We start from the raw sequence: 15,071 nt of genomic DNA on the forward strand, positions 1-15,071 counted from the left end.
AAGAGTTAGTGCAATCATTGTATTTTGCAATAAAAGTTGTTGACAATTGTTTGACAATTTTAGCAGTTTTTTGGAAAACCTTGAAATTAACCTTGTAACCAATCAAACTAACTAGTAATTTGTTGGAATGGATCTAAAATGATGAAAATACCCTCTATGAATTTAAAGGAGGGATAATGTGTTGGTGATTATTATTATTTTTTTATGTGGAAGGGAATCACTGTTGATGTTGAACTTGTATATAGGATCATTGAGTTATTGTCAAATATCATTACTTCCTATTTAGAATAGAAAACTTGTACTTTGTCAGAATGAAACACCACTTTAGCTGCATGTTATCACTGAATGGAATTAGTGCAAAATTTTAAGGATCTTCTTGGTTTTCTTAATAGCCATTTCATGGGTTTGAAACATAATCACTTCCCTTTGTGAAGAGTTTTCTGAAAATCAACAAATTACATGTTGTTGCAAAGAAAATATAGTCATAGGATGTTGGAAGATTATTTTCACTCATAAGATGTTGAAGAATCTCTTGAAAGGATGGAATAGACAATAGACTAAAGTTTGTGAGATAGTTATTAGGCATTTCTTGAAGTGTCTAAGATGTTAGTTTGAAGAAAGAAGTTGATTATGACCCATTTCTCAATTTTGCTCATTTTTCCCTTATTGCTTCCCAAGTCTTGAATATGGAAAGTGATCAAGTAGTTTTTTGAAGTTGGGTAGAAGTTTTTTCAACATTGTAACCAAGTTGGAAAGAGTCTTTGAAGACACTTATGAAGGTGGGAAAGGTAGTTTTCCTTAAAAGTGTTCCTGTTGGGAATCCACTAGCTTTTGGTGTGAGCACTCTACATCATTTTGGATGTAATTTATATTAAAATGAAATACATGAAATGTACTTAAAATGTAAACAAAAAATTCAAGATAAATATTATGATAACCAATAATGTCATACATGAACAAAGATATAATATATTAGGATAACCAATTTATAATGTGATACATTAACAAACATATAATATATTATTATAACCAAAAATGTCCTACATGAACAAACAATAATCTCATAAGTCTAATAATCTCATGCATCAAATATATGTCATACATCAAATATAAAATGTCACATATAAATCAAATGTATATCAAATGTGTCCACTGACATAGAATCCAACATATATGTCCAATAATTCCTATACATGTGTTTCTATCAACTATATCTTCTCTTTCCCATGAGGTCAAGGAAACAAATCTTTAGAGGTATTTGGTCATCATGTGGAGGGAGATAATGGGGATGGTGGGGTCTTCCTCACATGCTCACTCATCCTCTTGTTTAGGCTTTTCTCTAACTCAAGTTGATATAAACAAAAGTAGATATTAATCAATAATTATTATACATTGAAATCAAATATATGTACACTCTTACTAACATCAAATAGTCACTTTGTACGTCCACCTCAAAGGCTCGCAGACGATCGGGAGTAATAAGGTCCTACAACAATTCAACATTCAACATAATCACTTATAAATAACATTAGAAATTTTGATACTAACTATTATAAACAACAACTAAAACAAATAAAATTCTTTCATACCTCAGTCAATGGCTCTGAATTAGCCATCACTATAGCAACTCTATGATTGATAGACTAGCAAAGATGAGGAGGGATCTCAAACGTCAACAGTTGCATGCCATATAATACAATTGACATGTAACATAAAACATGAAACAAATGTACCTCTATGAAGCTTGCATCATGCCTAGGCTTGGAGTCCCCTGTGAATGTCGATGGTCCAGTAGAAAACTGATGCACATGCATAATTTTTTTTTTGTTAATCCTTCATATGATTACTCAATAGATATATGTATTAATTTAAAAGATTAAATTGATACATACCTCTCAACTCGTTGATGGGATGAAAAATGGGGCTAGGGAATCTGTACTAGGGCTACCAACACTCTTACCCTAAATTTTGAACAATGTCAATATATGCTAATTAATTAGTCATTCACTATACGTACAAAATAAAATCAAATTAGTTTATTATAATTGTAATTTATCTATGTGTCAATGCCAAATGTCTCACTCAGGAACTCATCAGTAACTAGCACATCATCCATACTGTCTCTATCATGATTTCCAAATGTGCATAAGGATCCACATGATGTGCACATGTGACTGCAATACATACTCAACTAATGGATTCATGCAATGAATGAGGGTCTGCATCAAAGCATTAATAGTCCCTAGTGTGCTAGTCTCTACATGTTCCTTCACAACTAAAGGAATAATCACATGCTCACCTTGTGGCATGATAACAGCTGCCTTAACTACGTTAGGGCCACAACATGCCCCCAACCTCTCAAATGATAACCCTCCACCTCTAACTTGAGATTCTAATATATCAAAATAATTGGAGATCTTCCCAAGGACAACTAGAAAATACAATTTTTAAAAGAAATACATTGGAATCTCATGATCATTGCAGGAAGGGGCATCAAATACCATCCACCATCTATCCCAAAAGTTATTTCTAATACCATTATGTATGCACCAATGGATGGGGAATCTTTTAGTTGTAGTTTTAATAGTATCTTGTTCTCTAGGCTTTTTAAACAATGCACAAATGCTAGCTTTTGATATATATATATATATATCTTCATATGATAATTTGTTTGCATAATATATTCTTTTTTCATCCCTCTTAACACTCCAAATATCCAACTATCCACTAACAGAAGCTACAAGGATCATAATGGACTCGAGGGAGGATGCAAATTGTGCTCTCATCAAATTAGTTTGTCCACAAGCTTTCAACCTACCAATGAGTGCTTCTAATTCATTTTTTCCTCTTTCTATTTAATTCATTATGTTGTCTTGGGTGTTAGGAGAAGGTCTTCCAATCGATGTAGGTTGCAAAATTTTTTGCTCTTGTTGTGGAGGGTTTTGATTTTCATCTTATGGAGGGTTTTGATTAGGATCTTGTGGAGGTTTTTTGTTTTGATTTTTTTGATCTAGCTAGGGATTTGGTGGTTTATTATTCACATTTCTTGATAAGAAACCAATTGAAATCTAAATAAATAAATAAATTTAAAGAAAAATTGAAAAACCCTATATGACAATGTAAAAACTTACAAAACAATGCAAAAACAAAAGTAGAAAACATACTACGTGATCTTGATCTTGAACTTTAGTGATGAGGAGGTAGGTGACAAAATTCTTCACGTCTTCAATCTACGTTCATGTTGGTGATGAGAAATGCAAAAGCCAAATAGAATGATAAAATGGGCCATGGGTTTGCAGCCCATTTATAAAAAAAATTTAATTTTGCAAAGCACATATGTGCTATAGTGCACACATGCTTTGCAAAATTTTAAAAAAATATTAGATGTCATGTTTTTGGCACCACAACTTGGTGCACATACCCTAGGAACAAAATGAGTTTTTTAATATAAAATGAATGAACAAGGAGAAGTTGTGAGAAACAAGGCAAGACATGTTGTAAAGGTTATTCACAGTGAGAAGGCATTTATTATGAGGAAACATATGCACCAGTAGAAAGAATGGAAGTAGTAAGGATGTTCCTATCCTATGCAACAAACACGAAATTCAAGGTTCATTAGATGGATGTTAAATCAACCTTTATGAATGGAGAACTAGAAGAAGATGTCTATATTGAGAAGCTTGAAGTTTTTCCTTTATTAGAAGACAAAGACATCATATGTAAACTAAAGAAATCTCTTTATGGTCTAAAGCAAGCACCAAGGATCTAGTATGTGAGGTTAGATGGTTACTTGGAAAAGCTTGGATTTGCTAAAGGTATGGTAGATAGTAACTTGCATTCAAAATAGATTGAAGATGGTTTGTTGATTATTGTAATAATTTTTGATGACATCATTTTTGGAGCTAATGATGAAGCTAGTAATAAATTTGCTGAGGAAATGAAAAATGAATTTAAAATGAGCATGATAGGAGAAATGATGCTTTTCCTAGGATTGTATACTATATGGAACAATGATGGTATATTCATTTCATAAGCTAAGTATCTGAAAAGCTTATTGAAAAGGTTTGGATTTTAAAGTTGTAAACCTATTGGTACCCCTATGATAACCAATCACAAGTTATCTGGCAAAGAGGAGACACCTACAGTAGAGAACAAGAGTATAGATGAATGATTGGAGCATTATAGTATTGAACTCACACTATACTAGATATAGAAAATAAAGTTTGGATTATAGCTATATTTCAAGTTGACCCTAAGGAATATCATTTTGTAGGAGTGAAGAGAATATTCAGATATCTAAAAGAGACATTTGATTATGGTATTTCATATGACAGATTGATTTATTTCAAACTATGTGCATATATTGATGTTGATTGGGTAGGAAGTATGGATTATAGAAAGAGCACTAGTGGTTGAGTATTCTTTCTTGCAGGAAGATTAGTCTCCTACTTAAGCAAGAAGAAATTTTGTATCGCATAGATTATAGCTGAGGTAGAGTATGTTGTAGTGGGAAATAACTATAACCAAGTTATGTGGATGAAGAAGTTATTGAAGGATATCATAATTGATAGTGAAGAACTTGTTATCATTTACTGTGATAACAAAAGTACAATGAGTATGTCTAAGAATCCTGTATTGTTAAACATTCTAAGACTAAGAATATATCTATTAAATATCATGTGCTTAGAGAGAAAGCAACAAAAAAGGAGTTTAGATTGGAGTATGTAAGTAGTAAGGATCAAATTATAGATATCTTTATGAAGCCTCTGCCTAAAGATACATTTGAATACTTGAGAGACCTATGCTTGGGGTTATGTCCCTTCCTACTTCTAAGTAGGTGATATAGAGAGTGCATCAATCCATTGTCATAGAAAACTATTGATTGACTAGATTGAATGATGATGCTTCCCATATGGGGGAGTATCTAGTATGTACTAAGTCATTGAGAACTCTTGGTATTTGTTAATTAGTATTAAATAGTGTCTTTGGACACTCAAGCTGGTTGATGACTTGGAGCAGATAATTAATGATTGGTATGTAGAAATTAATTGTAACATTGAGTTAGGAACCTTTGACATTAATGTTAATGGAGGAGAGAATTTGCATGAAAAAAATGTCCTGAAGCATGGGGGAGATTATGCATGAGAAATATCAATAATGCTACTCAGCAACAACAAAACATTTTTTGGTATTCTTGAAACTTAGATGGATTTTCATCTATATTGCCATCAATTCCAAAGGGGGAGATTGTTAGGATGAATTCTGATGATACTACAATGGGGGAGTATCCTGAGCATTGGAGAGTATTGATATGTTTCATTCATGACTATGTTCATCATTGATGTCAACATAGCATTGTTTTAGTAAGACAGGCAGAGTAACAAACAAAGATCTTGATGGTACATACAATGTTTTGATTGTGAAGTAATGCAAAATTATGGAGATGTTTGGCCTAGTGTCATACTAATGTAGTTAAGTGATTAGTCTCTAAGTCAAAGATGTACATAAGATGTACCTAATTTAAAGAGAGCAGTTCAAAGACAGAGTTTTGGGAAAGCAGTTCTTGATTTTTATTAGGTATATTACATCTAAGATGTAATGAAGAGATGCTTAGTCAAGAAGTGATAGAGGAAAGTGATTTGATGATGTCAGTGAGTGCACAATCCTTAGTATCACATGTGTGAAGTTTTTTATACACTGTGATTGAATAGTGCTATTATAATTGTAATTAATTAATTATCTTATTTTAATTAACTAGGAAAGCCTCAAGGCCAACTCAAGGAATTATTATGAAGATATGGTATAAAGGAAAGATGTTTTCCTTGATTGTAAAGTGTATGAAGATATTATGATTTTTGTATGAAGTGCAAAGTGCAAAAATAAGTAGAGTGCTTGAGGAATGCATGTAAGTGATCAAATAGATTATTGGATGTGCAGTTCACGATCTGGTTACAAGATCAGAAAAAGCAACAGTCTAGTTGACAAGATAGAGAAAGAGGAAAGAAAAATATAGTACCAATTCTATTATTCTACAAGAAATAATATAGAGATCATTTGGATACTGGGTTCATTGGTTTTTCCTTTTAAGCTATTTGAGTAGTGGGTCTAGTCATCTTCCTTTATGAAACTAAAATTTTGACCAACATGTTTTGTTTAAAAAAAATTACTAGAAGATGAATATCCAAAGTAATCACTAATGATATCTTTGTCAATGATTAGTTTGAATATTTATCTTCAAGTCTTTGGTTGGTCTACCACCACCTTGAGATGAAATTTCTCAGATCTATATTGATAGTATTACAAGTTGTTATAGATGGATACGGTTCCCATCTATCAGGGTGTCTCATTCCCTACATCTAGACCATGGAGAGGGAGAGAATATATTTTGGGGTAATAGCATGTTGGCCCACCTATACCATGAGTAGGCATGTGAGTTGACCTTAGCCTATTGATTCTTAGCTCTCTCACACCTACATATTTCAAAGGTAAATTAGAACAAACATGATTGAATCCACACACAAAACATAGGGTACCCACCATGCTTAATATCATATTCATAAAATGATTGAAGCTCCTAGAAATACAAGGCCTCTACTAAATGATTAAGGCACCAAGATTAAGGTGGCCCATGCATTTTTCTAATTACAAATAGCTTCCAAGAATTATTTTTTAAGCATGTAGTATAATTGCTAATCAATTCATTTCCAGCATAACTTTTAATCCACAAAAAATAATAAAAATAAATCATTTCTTAACTAAATGAATCTAACTACAAGAGAATTGCATTGCCTCAAGTATTCATTTCTTGAGGAGATGTACAATAACCTCATACTCATGAGTAATCATGACACATCATTAAGTCATTCACTTTATTCCTTTGAAATAGTACATAGTAGAAAGTTTCAAGCAATAACTTAGTGAAACAAAAATCAAGGAAAAATTTAAGTATATCACATGTGCATTGTTTGATCCACCAATTGTTGCCCAAAATGGACTTTATACATACTCTAAGAGAGTGTGCTTAGTTACATGTTAAATTCTACTAGGGAGACATGTCACACCTCCCTAACATTGAGGGTGACTTATTCCTTTATGAAACTAAAAGACCTCAACTAACTAACAAGTGTTTTAGTCATGTTTGTACTCTTAATCAATGGACACGAATATAGGAACATGCAAGAATCACTACATGAGTTAATGAAACATGATATTATCATCCTACAAACTCCTCCAAATCCTCTAGATGTTAATTCCTTCCAAGATAGAGTCAACAAAGTTTTCTGGCAATTGCATTTCGTTTATATCCTATAACTTCTTCCACACAGGTTGAAAAGACCCTCTTAACAAACAAGCACCCATTCACATTATACCATTAATAATAATATGATTGTATAATGACCATGAAAAATCACATACCATAATAATTCATTATATATAACATATATATAATAATTAAGTGAAATAATTGTCCAAACATTAAAATTTGATGGAAGTAATGAATAGGATATTTAGAAGCTAAAATAATACCAGTTACAAGACTCATAACTTCCCCCATTACACTTTTATTTATCCTCACACAAAAAAGTGCCTAAGATTAAAATATACCACATCACATCTATAACCTATGAATTTTTACTTAGTACCTTTTTCATTACCTCGTGTTGATGTCTAGAAAATGAAAAGGTATTTAGTATTTACTAGTTTATCTAAAACAAACTTACAAAAGTTGAACTAGACTTACACTAAGTGGCATATCATTGTCAGCAAAGTCATATTGTAAAGAAATATCTTGAAGTCCTCTTCTTGTCACCTACATCTCCTGCCAGCAGAAACCCATAATTCCCTACAACATGAATTCATCATTCCCTAAATATCTCATACCAAACTATAATTTTCCCTTCAATTGCAATAACTCATTTTATCTACCTTGACTATTTGAAAGAATATTTCTAACATGACTAATAGATGCGCATTGTATGTCAAAATATCAAACAATATGGCATGTTCTTTGGAACAAAACGTATTGTGGTTGTTTGGGAGAAGAAATCAATAAAATGAGTGCTCTTCTTTATAAAAATCAGTCATTTGAAAGTTATCAATTTATGAAAAACCATATAGCTATAATGAATTCCCTTTCTTTGGCAATAAAGATGTAAGTTAAGTTGTATTGGCACCTCCAACCTTTACCTCAGAGATTTCACTACTTCTAAAGCTAAACCAAACAATGGATATATGTTGACATGATGGAGTTTGGTGCTAAGACAAACATGTTGACTCCAATTTCCTATATAGTAAAATAAAATGAGCACACCCATTATTTCTAGTATAGTAATATAGGATATCATTTTTTAGAAAATTTTTTCTATTATAAAATAATCAAGAAGCAAAGAAAGGTCAAATCAACTAATGAATTGAAAAATAATGATTCAAAAAAGCTGCAAAAATTAGATTTTGTAACATCTAGAAGCATACAATTAATATTGACAAACATCTTACTTAGGATCTTGAGTTTTGCGGTGAAACACAAACAATGAAACCATGGTCTTAGGTCATAGAAGGTTATGGCGATATGGATATCTAATTATTATGTCAGCCAAGAATTCATTACTTTTATTCCCTCCATGTAATCCATCTTCATAAAATTCATGTTTCAAAAGTTTCAGATTACTAATTATTGTTGGAAATATTAGGTAGATAAGCTATACTAAGAAGGGAGGGGTGAATCAGTATGCAATAAAACTTTATCTAACATCACCAATTAATCCTTCATATAATAGTCTGAACTAATTTGCATTCATAAGAAGAAGAAGGAAAATAAATATTCATAGCAATTTAACACAAGATATGGTAACCCAGAAACCTTCCAATTAGAAAGTAAAATTAGGGTGGTGATGATACATGTAAGCTTTAGTACTATAGTATAATGTTGGCCTGTTAAGGCTTACAATTGATCACTTCTGATGATCTACCCTATTAGGATTAATAAGGACTCTAAGGTTTACCTTGTCAACTGATTTACAAAACATACAATGAAGAATGCACTTGGCTAAGAGATTTGTCAAAGACTATTAAGTCTACCCTATTAAAAGATTTGACTGATAAACCTGTTAGGATGAATTAGTGGCTAATCTCTGATCTGTAACTTGATTTTCTAGTGGAGATTCCTTGAATTATAATGATCACCTTGATGTGATAGATAAATATTTGTTTTCCCATATACTACTTGTAGCCTTCCTTAATTCACACTTTTTCTCTTCACATATACATTCATATATACTCACAATTTAATATGCTATAATATATTACATATATACCAATCCAATCCATTACCTTCTAGAGTTTTCTACAATACCAATTTCACCATAATTCACAAAGTTGGCCCACCTATTATAACTTGGGTTCTAAAGATAAACTCAGTGATGTTTTGATAGTCGACAACCACTATCAATGCTTGACATCTTATGGCACTCAATTGATGAAGAGGCTTGGTTCATAATAATCACTTCCAAGTAGCTTGAACTTCGTTAGCACTTTGTGACTTTCTGAACTCTACAAAACTTGGCATATACTAAATCACTTGGTTGATACTCCATGGCTCAGTCAACATTGGATTCACATCTCTAACATTCTGAACTTGGTAGACACTAGAAAACACTATGTAACTTGGTTAACACTATGAAACTCAGTTAACACTAGAGTTTCCATCACTTGTACCAATCAACATAGTAAACACTATGATACTCGGTATGAACTATATATAGGTTTTGAATCTTGGTAGCAACTGTAAAACTTAGAGCTACTAAGTGTGAGTCACTAATAGAAAAATTGACCTTAATGTCAACAATGTCCCCCTTTAGCATTAGTGAAAAAAACACTTATCATTCCAAAAACTGATTATAAGACAAAATATTCTTTTATCATCATTCTATCTCTATAACTTGGTAACATACTTTATTTTTCACATCTTTTAAAATTGCTTTTATAAAAGATTTTTTCTACTTATCTATTCCCTTATATGTCTATAGTACTACTCCCCCATACATATATTCTATACATATACTTCTTCTTTTTCTTTATCTATACATACTTTTCTCCATTCTTATTCATATAATATACACTTCACCCCCTTTTTGACATAAATGCCAAAGGTGTATGGTATCTATATGTTAATACCAAAATGTGACAAGAATTCAGAGTGTACCTTTAGGATTAATGCCAATGTCTTGTCCTCTTTTTCTTGTGACACTTTACTTGCATGTAATGCAATTTGAACTTCTGCTAATAACTCCATCATGTGATCAGCTATGGAGAAATTATTTTCATGGATGAGAGTTTATTCATGTGTAATATGTGTTTGCAATGCACCCATTTTTGGAAGAATCATGCTCTATGTTTTTGCAAGAGTGGCCTTGATCCTAGCTTCTTCCTTTAACAATTTTGCTCGAAAGTTTGCAAAAATATGATCTCTAAATAATGAGTAGAGCTATAACTTGGGTCAAATGATAACTGGTGTGCACTTGCCTTCATATTTACATCTATCTTTCATAATTTACCTTTAATTTCTGGAGTGAAGATAGATGTATCACACAACTTCACAAATAATGAAGTGATATTATTTATAGATGTCTCAAATGAAATAAGAATAGTAGAAAATTCTACTTGGTTTATTACAATTTTTTGTGCAACTTGTTCCAATACCTTATACTCAAACTTCCTTTCTGCCCTTTGTAGCAATTTTTCTTGTCCATTTAAAGCTTCATTAAATTTCTGGACAACATCTACTATCTGGTTCAATATAGGTTGTGTAGTATCAACCTCTATACACAATGAGCTAATAAATATGTCTTTTATATCTTCTAGCACTTGGGTATGCCTTCTCTTCTCTTCTCTAAGCTTCTATTTTTTAGCTCTCTTTTGTGATAGTTCTCCTATGGTGTTCATTTGATTAGGAGTGAGGGTAGAGATATCAAATTTTGGAATAACTATATCCTCATCTAGATCAATATCATCTTTTTTATCCTTACCCTTGCCTAGTACTTTAGTACTTTGTTGAGACTTGTTCTCAACTATTATTGTACTAGCTATAGATACATGTTGAATGGAAACAATGGTAGTAATGGAGGGGCTAGAAATAAAAGTAGATATGGTACTAATAGTAGAAATACCTTGTTTTTGCATGATTGAGCCTAATGATGGAGGAACCTATAGCTCAGTAGATGAAGTGCTTGACACTTCTATGAATCCAATACTCAGCTGAACAAAACCAAAGCTTGGTTGGGTGCTAAGTGTTGCAATAGTAGCCACAAGCAACTTGGTAGAAGCTTTCTTGAAGCTATATTGAACTAAGGATTTTCTTAGAGAATAGGGAAATGTTGCCATTACTATTGCTACAATCTTTTCTACATCAGTTTCCTCTATCTTTGAATCTCTGGTAGATTTCCTCCTATAGCTTCCCATTCTTTATCATCATCTATTTCATCATATTTTATTTCCACATGCTCTTCTTCATCATCTTCATATTTGTCATTGATTTGAACAACAAAATCACTAGGTTGATGCAACCTATACATGATTTTCCATGTAGTTGTTGTTGCCTTTGCTACATATTCAATGTCTTTCATCAATATCATACATGTGTTCAGTTTGAGATTGAACTTCTATTCATTTTTCTTCAAATATTTTTTACCTCCTTTTCATTGAGACTCAGCATGAGTTTCCTTAGAGTCTTCTCAAAAATATATTTTTCAGTTTTCTTTCCATGCTCCCATCTTGGATTGATTACCTCCATAAGCTCTTTGGGAATATCTTGTGTAAGCTCATTAGGTGAGTACTTCCACTTGTCTAGCTTTGACATTAACATATCCTCAATTTTCTTTTTCTCTTCTCGATTACTAGTTTCATACTTGAGTGCTTTTAAGTTTGTTATCCTATATCCTTCTTTCATTAATTTTAATCATTCCTAAGGAGTTGCCTTCTGAAAGATAATTTTTTCTACTTCTTCTTCTCCTAACTTCAACTTTCTTTTGGTCTCTACTAACTTTCTTGTAAACATAGAAGGGGGTGACTTGGTAGGTCTAGTTATGATAACTTTTCCTTTCTTCTTGGGAGGCTCTTTCTTCCTTAGATTCTACTTCTTTTTCTACATCCTCTACATCATCATTGTCAATGTCATCTCCTTTTCCCTTTGTCAGCAAGAGGGTAAAACTTGCTCATCTTAATTTTTCTATCCTCTTTCTACCTTTGTTAGTTGTCTAAGGAAGCTTAAATTCAAGTTCTATCCTTGCCTTTTCTTCTTCATAAGTTCTAAAATATGTGGCTTTTGGATCCATAGGCTCATTTAGCAATGCCTCAATTATATCTTTAGTATCATCAATATTGACCTCACATTCTAGAGGTTTGACCTATGCTACTCTAGGTCTAACTAACTGAATATACACCTTGTCATAGTCTACCATAAAGAAAATATCATCCTCGTAGTCTTCAAAAAGTTTCTTGGGGATCCTATATCATTTATCCATCTTCTCTTTGAATAATTAAAAGTTATTATCCATTATTCTTTCAAAATTGTCTCCCATTTCTACTATATATTCATTTATTTGATACAAAATAGGTACATACTTTTTCCATACAACTGATCCTTTAGAAGGGAAGAATTTTTGCACAAAGAAAAATAAGCAAGTTAAAAGTGAACCAAAATTACATGAGTTATTCTTGGAACTCTTGATGCTCTCCATGTTCTTATTGAACTAATTTAATAACAACTCGGTAAGGTCAAATGTGATTTTGTTCTTCATTTCTTTGAGAGCCAGATCAACTGCTTAACATGATACACTATTGAGATGGATGGAGCTATAGATCTTATGAGTTATCACATGGATTCCAAACTTTAGTTCCATGTGTCTAATCATGCTTATCTTCATTCCTCTACCATCCCACTTAGAAAGAGTTCTCTTTTCTTGTTCAAACCAACTTAGGGTTTTGGTTGATTTGGATATTTGCAACATTGGAAGACTAGTGATTCAGTGAATCATCTTCCTTGTGATCAAAATGGGTTGATCCAACCATAACTTTCCATTGTAAACTTAGCTCAGGATGCATCTTATCCATTTTGCCTAAAAATCCCTTGGCATGTGTGAAATTTGAATCAAACCCTTGGTTTCTAGATGTTGATGTTCAAGTTTTAGAATGCCATTCATGCATAGCTCATTTAATCCTTCATTCATCTAATGAGTACCTAGTTCTTGAATAGAACAGTGATAATATGAATAGATATCATGTATGAGCAATACCTTGGGTAGAATATCTAATTGTGCACCAGTTGGGTCAAGTGCTTCTGCAATTTCCAAACTTGTCTTGAAGTTTGGTTCTTTGCAGTCGCTTCCACGAATCAACATTTTAGAACCCTTCTTTGTTTTGTTGATTGAAGATGCCATGCTCAGTAGGGTTTCTCAAAAATTTAGATTTCTTTAACAAAAAATGCTCAATTTGCTCGAGGGCTTCTAAAATCAATTTGCACTATTAGTTTTGGAAATTTTTGGTGAAAATAATACCTTCAATTTCTTTATTTTAACATATTTCACTTTATCAGTCATCATTAATGCATAGTGCATATGTTTTCTTGGTGACAGTCTCTCTTCTACTCAGTTTGGCTTAAATAATGCTCAACAAATGCTCGTAGCTTGACATAATCACATCACTTGGAAGAGTGATAACTTAGAAGAGTCATCAATAACTTGATTTCCACATATGATGCTTTAGTATATCTTAACCTTGCTCGATAGGGTCTTGTTACCCAACCTAGCTCAGTAAAGTCTTGAATTTCTATAACTACTTAGTGATCTTTATGCATCTTGAATGATGGTATTGATTTCTTCTTTTTGATCCCTAGAATTGATGAGGGATGTCTTCTTTAGAATCTTAGTTCTAGTTGTTTCCATAAAATTAACGTTGACATGCTTGAGTCACCAAACTCTTGAGTGACATTTACTTCAGGACTCGAGTTTGCATCCTCAAAAGATTTAGATATCCATTACTACTTCATCTACTTTCAAATATTGTTATCTCTAGCCTTCTTTTCATCTTCAACTCTTCTTGTGTTCATGCAGTTCTTAGAAAGATGTCCAAGTTTTGTACAAATGAAACATCTTCTAGTGGTGTCTCTTTTCCTCATTTGATGTTTCACACAATTTTCTATAATGTTCCTAAATTCACCATAGTAGTGGCATCTATAGTATGTGTTGTAGTCCCATAAAATATTGCTTTCACAATCTATTTAGCTGGATTCAATTTCTTGGTTTTTCTTTTAGAATATTTATACATTCCTTGTTTCTTGCAACTATAGCATTTTCCTTCAAAATTAGATTTCTCCTTGCATTCACTTGCTCTATGTCCATGGTTATTGTAGTTGTAACATTTTCCATTGAATTTTTCTTTACCATTAGTCCAACATTTTTTTGATGTATGACCTATCTTACCACAATGATTTCAAGTAGGCCTTTGATTCTTTTGAGCTCCTTACTGTGAAGATTCACCTTCTTATGCGTATCCTATTCTAGCTTTACCTTTGTGTCTGCAATAATTTTATTCATTCAACTAATTTGTGCTTTCTTGAGATTTCATCATTCTCTCATGGATTTTCTTTTCAATGTTGAGATCATTCTATAGTCTTTCATTTTTTGATCTAAGATTCACGAGTTCTTCATTTTCATTGTTGAGCTAATCAATGAAGTCTATTTGCTGAAGAGATAAATGTCAAATTTCATTATTCTTTTCTTCTATTTTTTGCTTGGCTTTGTTCTTTTCTCCCATGACTTCACATAATATAACTAATTGGATTTCTTGTTATCTTTTTAGTTTTCTGACTTCTTTTTGAAGATTGGAATTATTTTATAATAGATCTTTGTTTGCTTCATCAGCCTCATCTGAATTTTTTTTGGATAGATATCTTCAATTGTTTCTTCAAAGTAGAGGTTGTCATTCATGTGTACTGCAATATATATTTTTCTTTTCAATGCTTGAGAGAGTTTCTCCTTTTCTTTATTTAGTTTCCCAATGGCTAATTCAAGATCCAA

The sequence above is a fragment of the Cupressus sempervirens genome, chromosome 7 (assembly GCF_028749045.1).
Source record: "Cupressus sempervirens isolate cs-2001-9-10 chromosome 7, ASM2874904v1, whole genome shotgun sequence".
In the NCBI taxonomy this organism is placed as follows: Eukaryota; Viridiplantae; Streptophyta; class Pinopsida; order Cupressales; family Cupressaceae; genus Cupressus; species Cupressus sempervirens.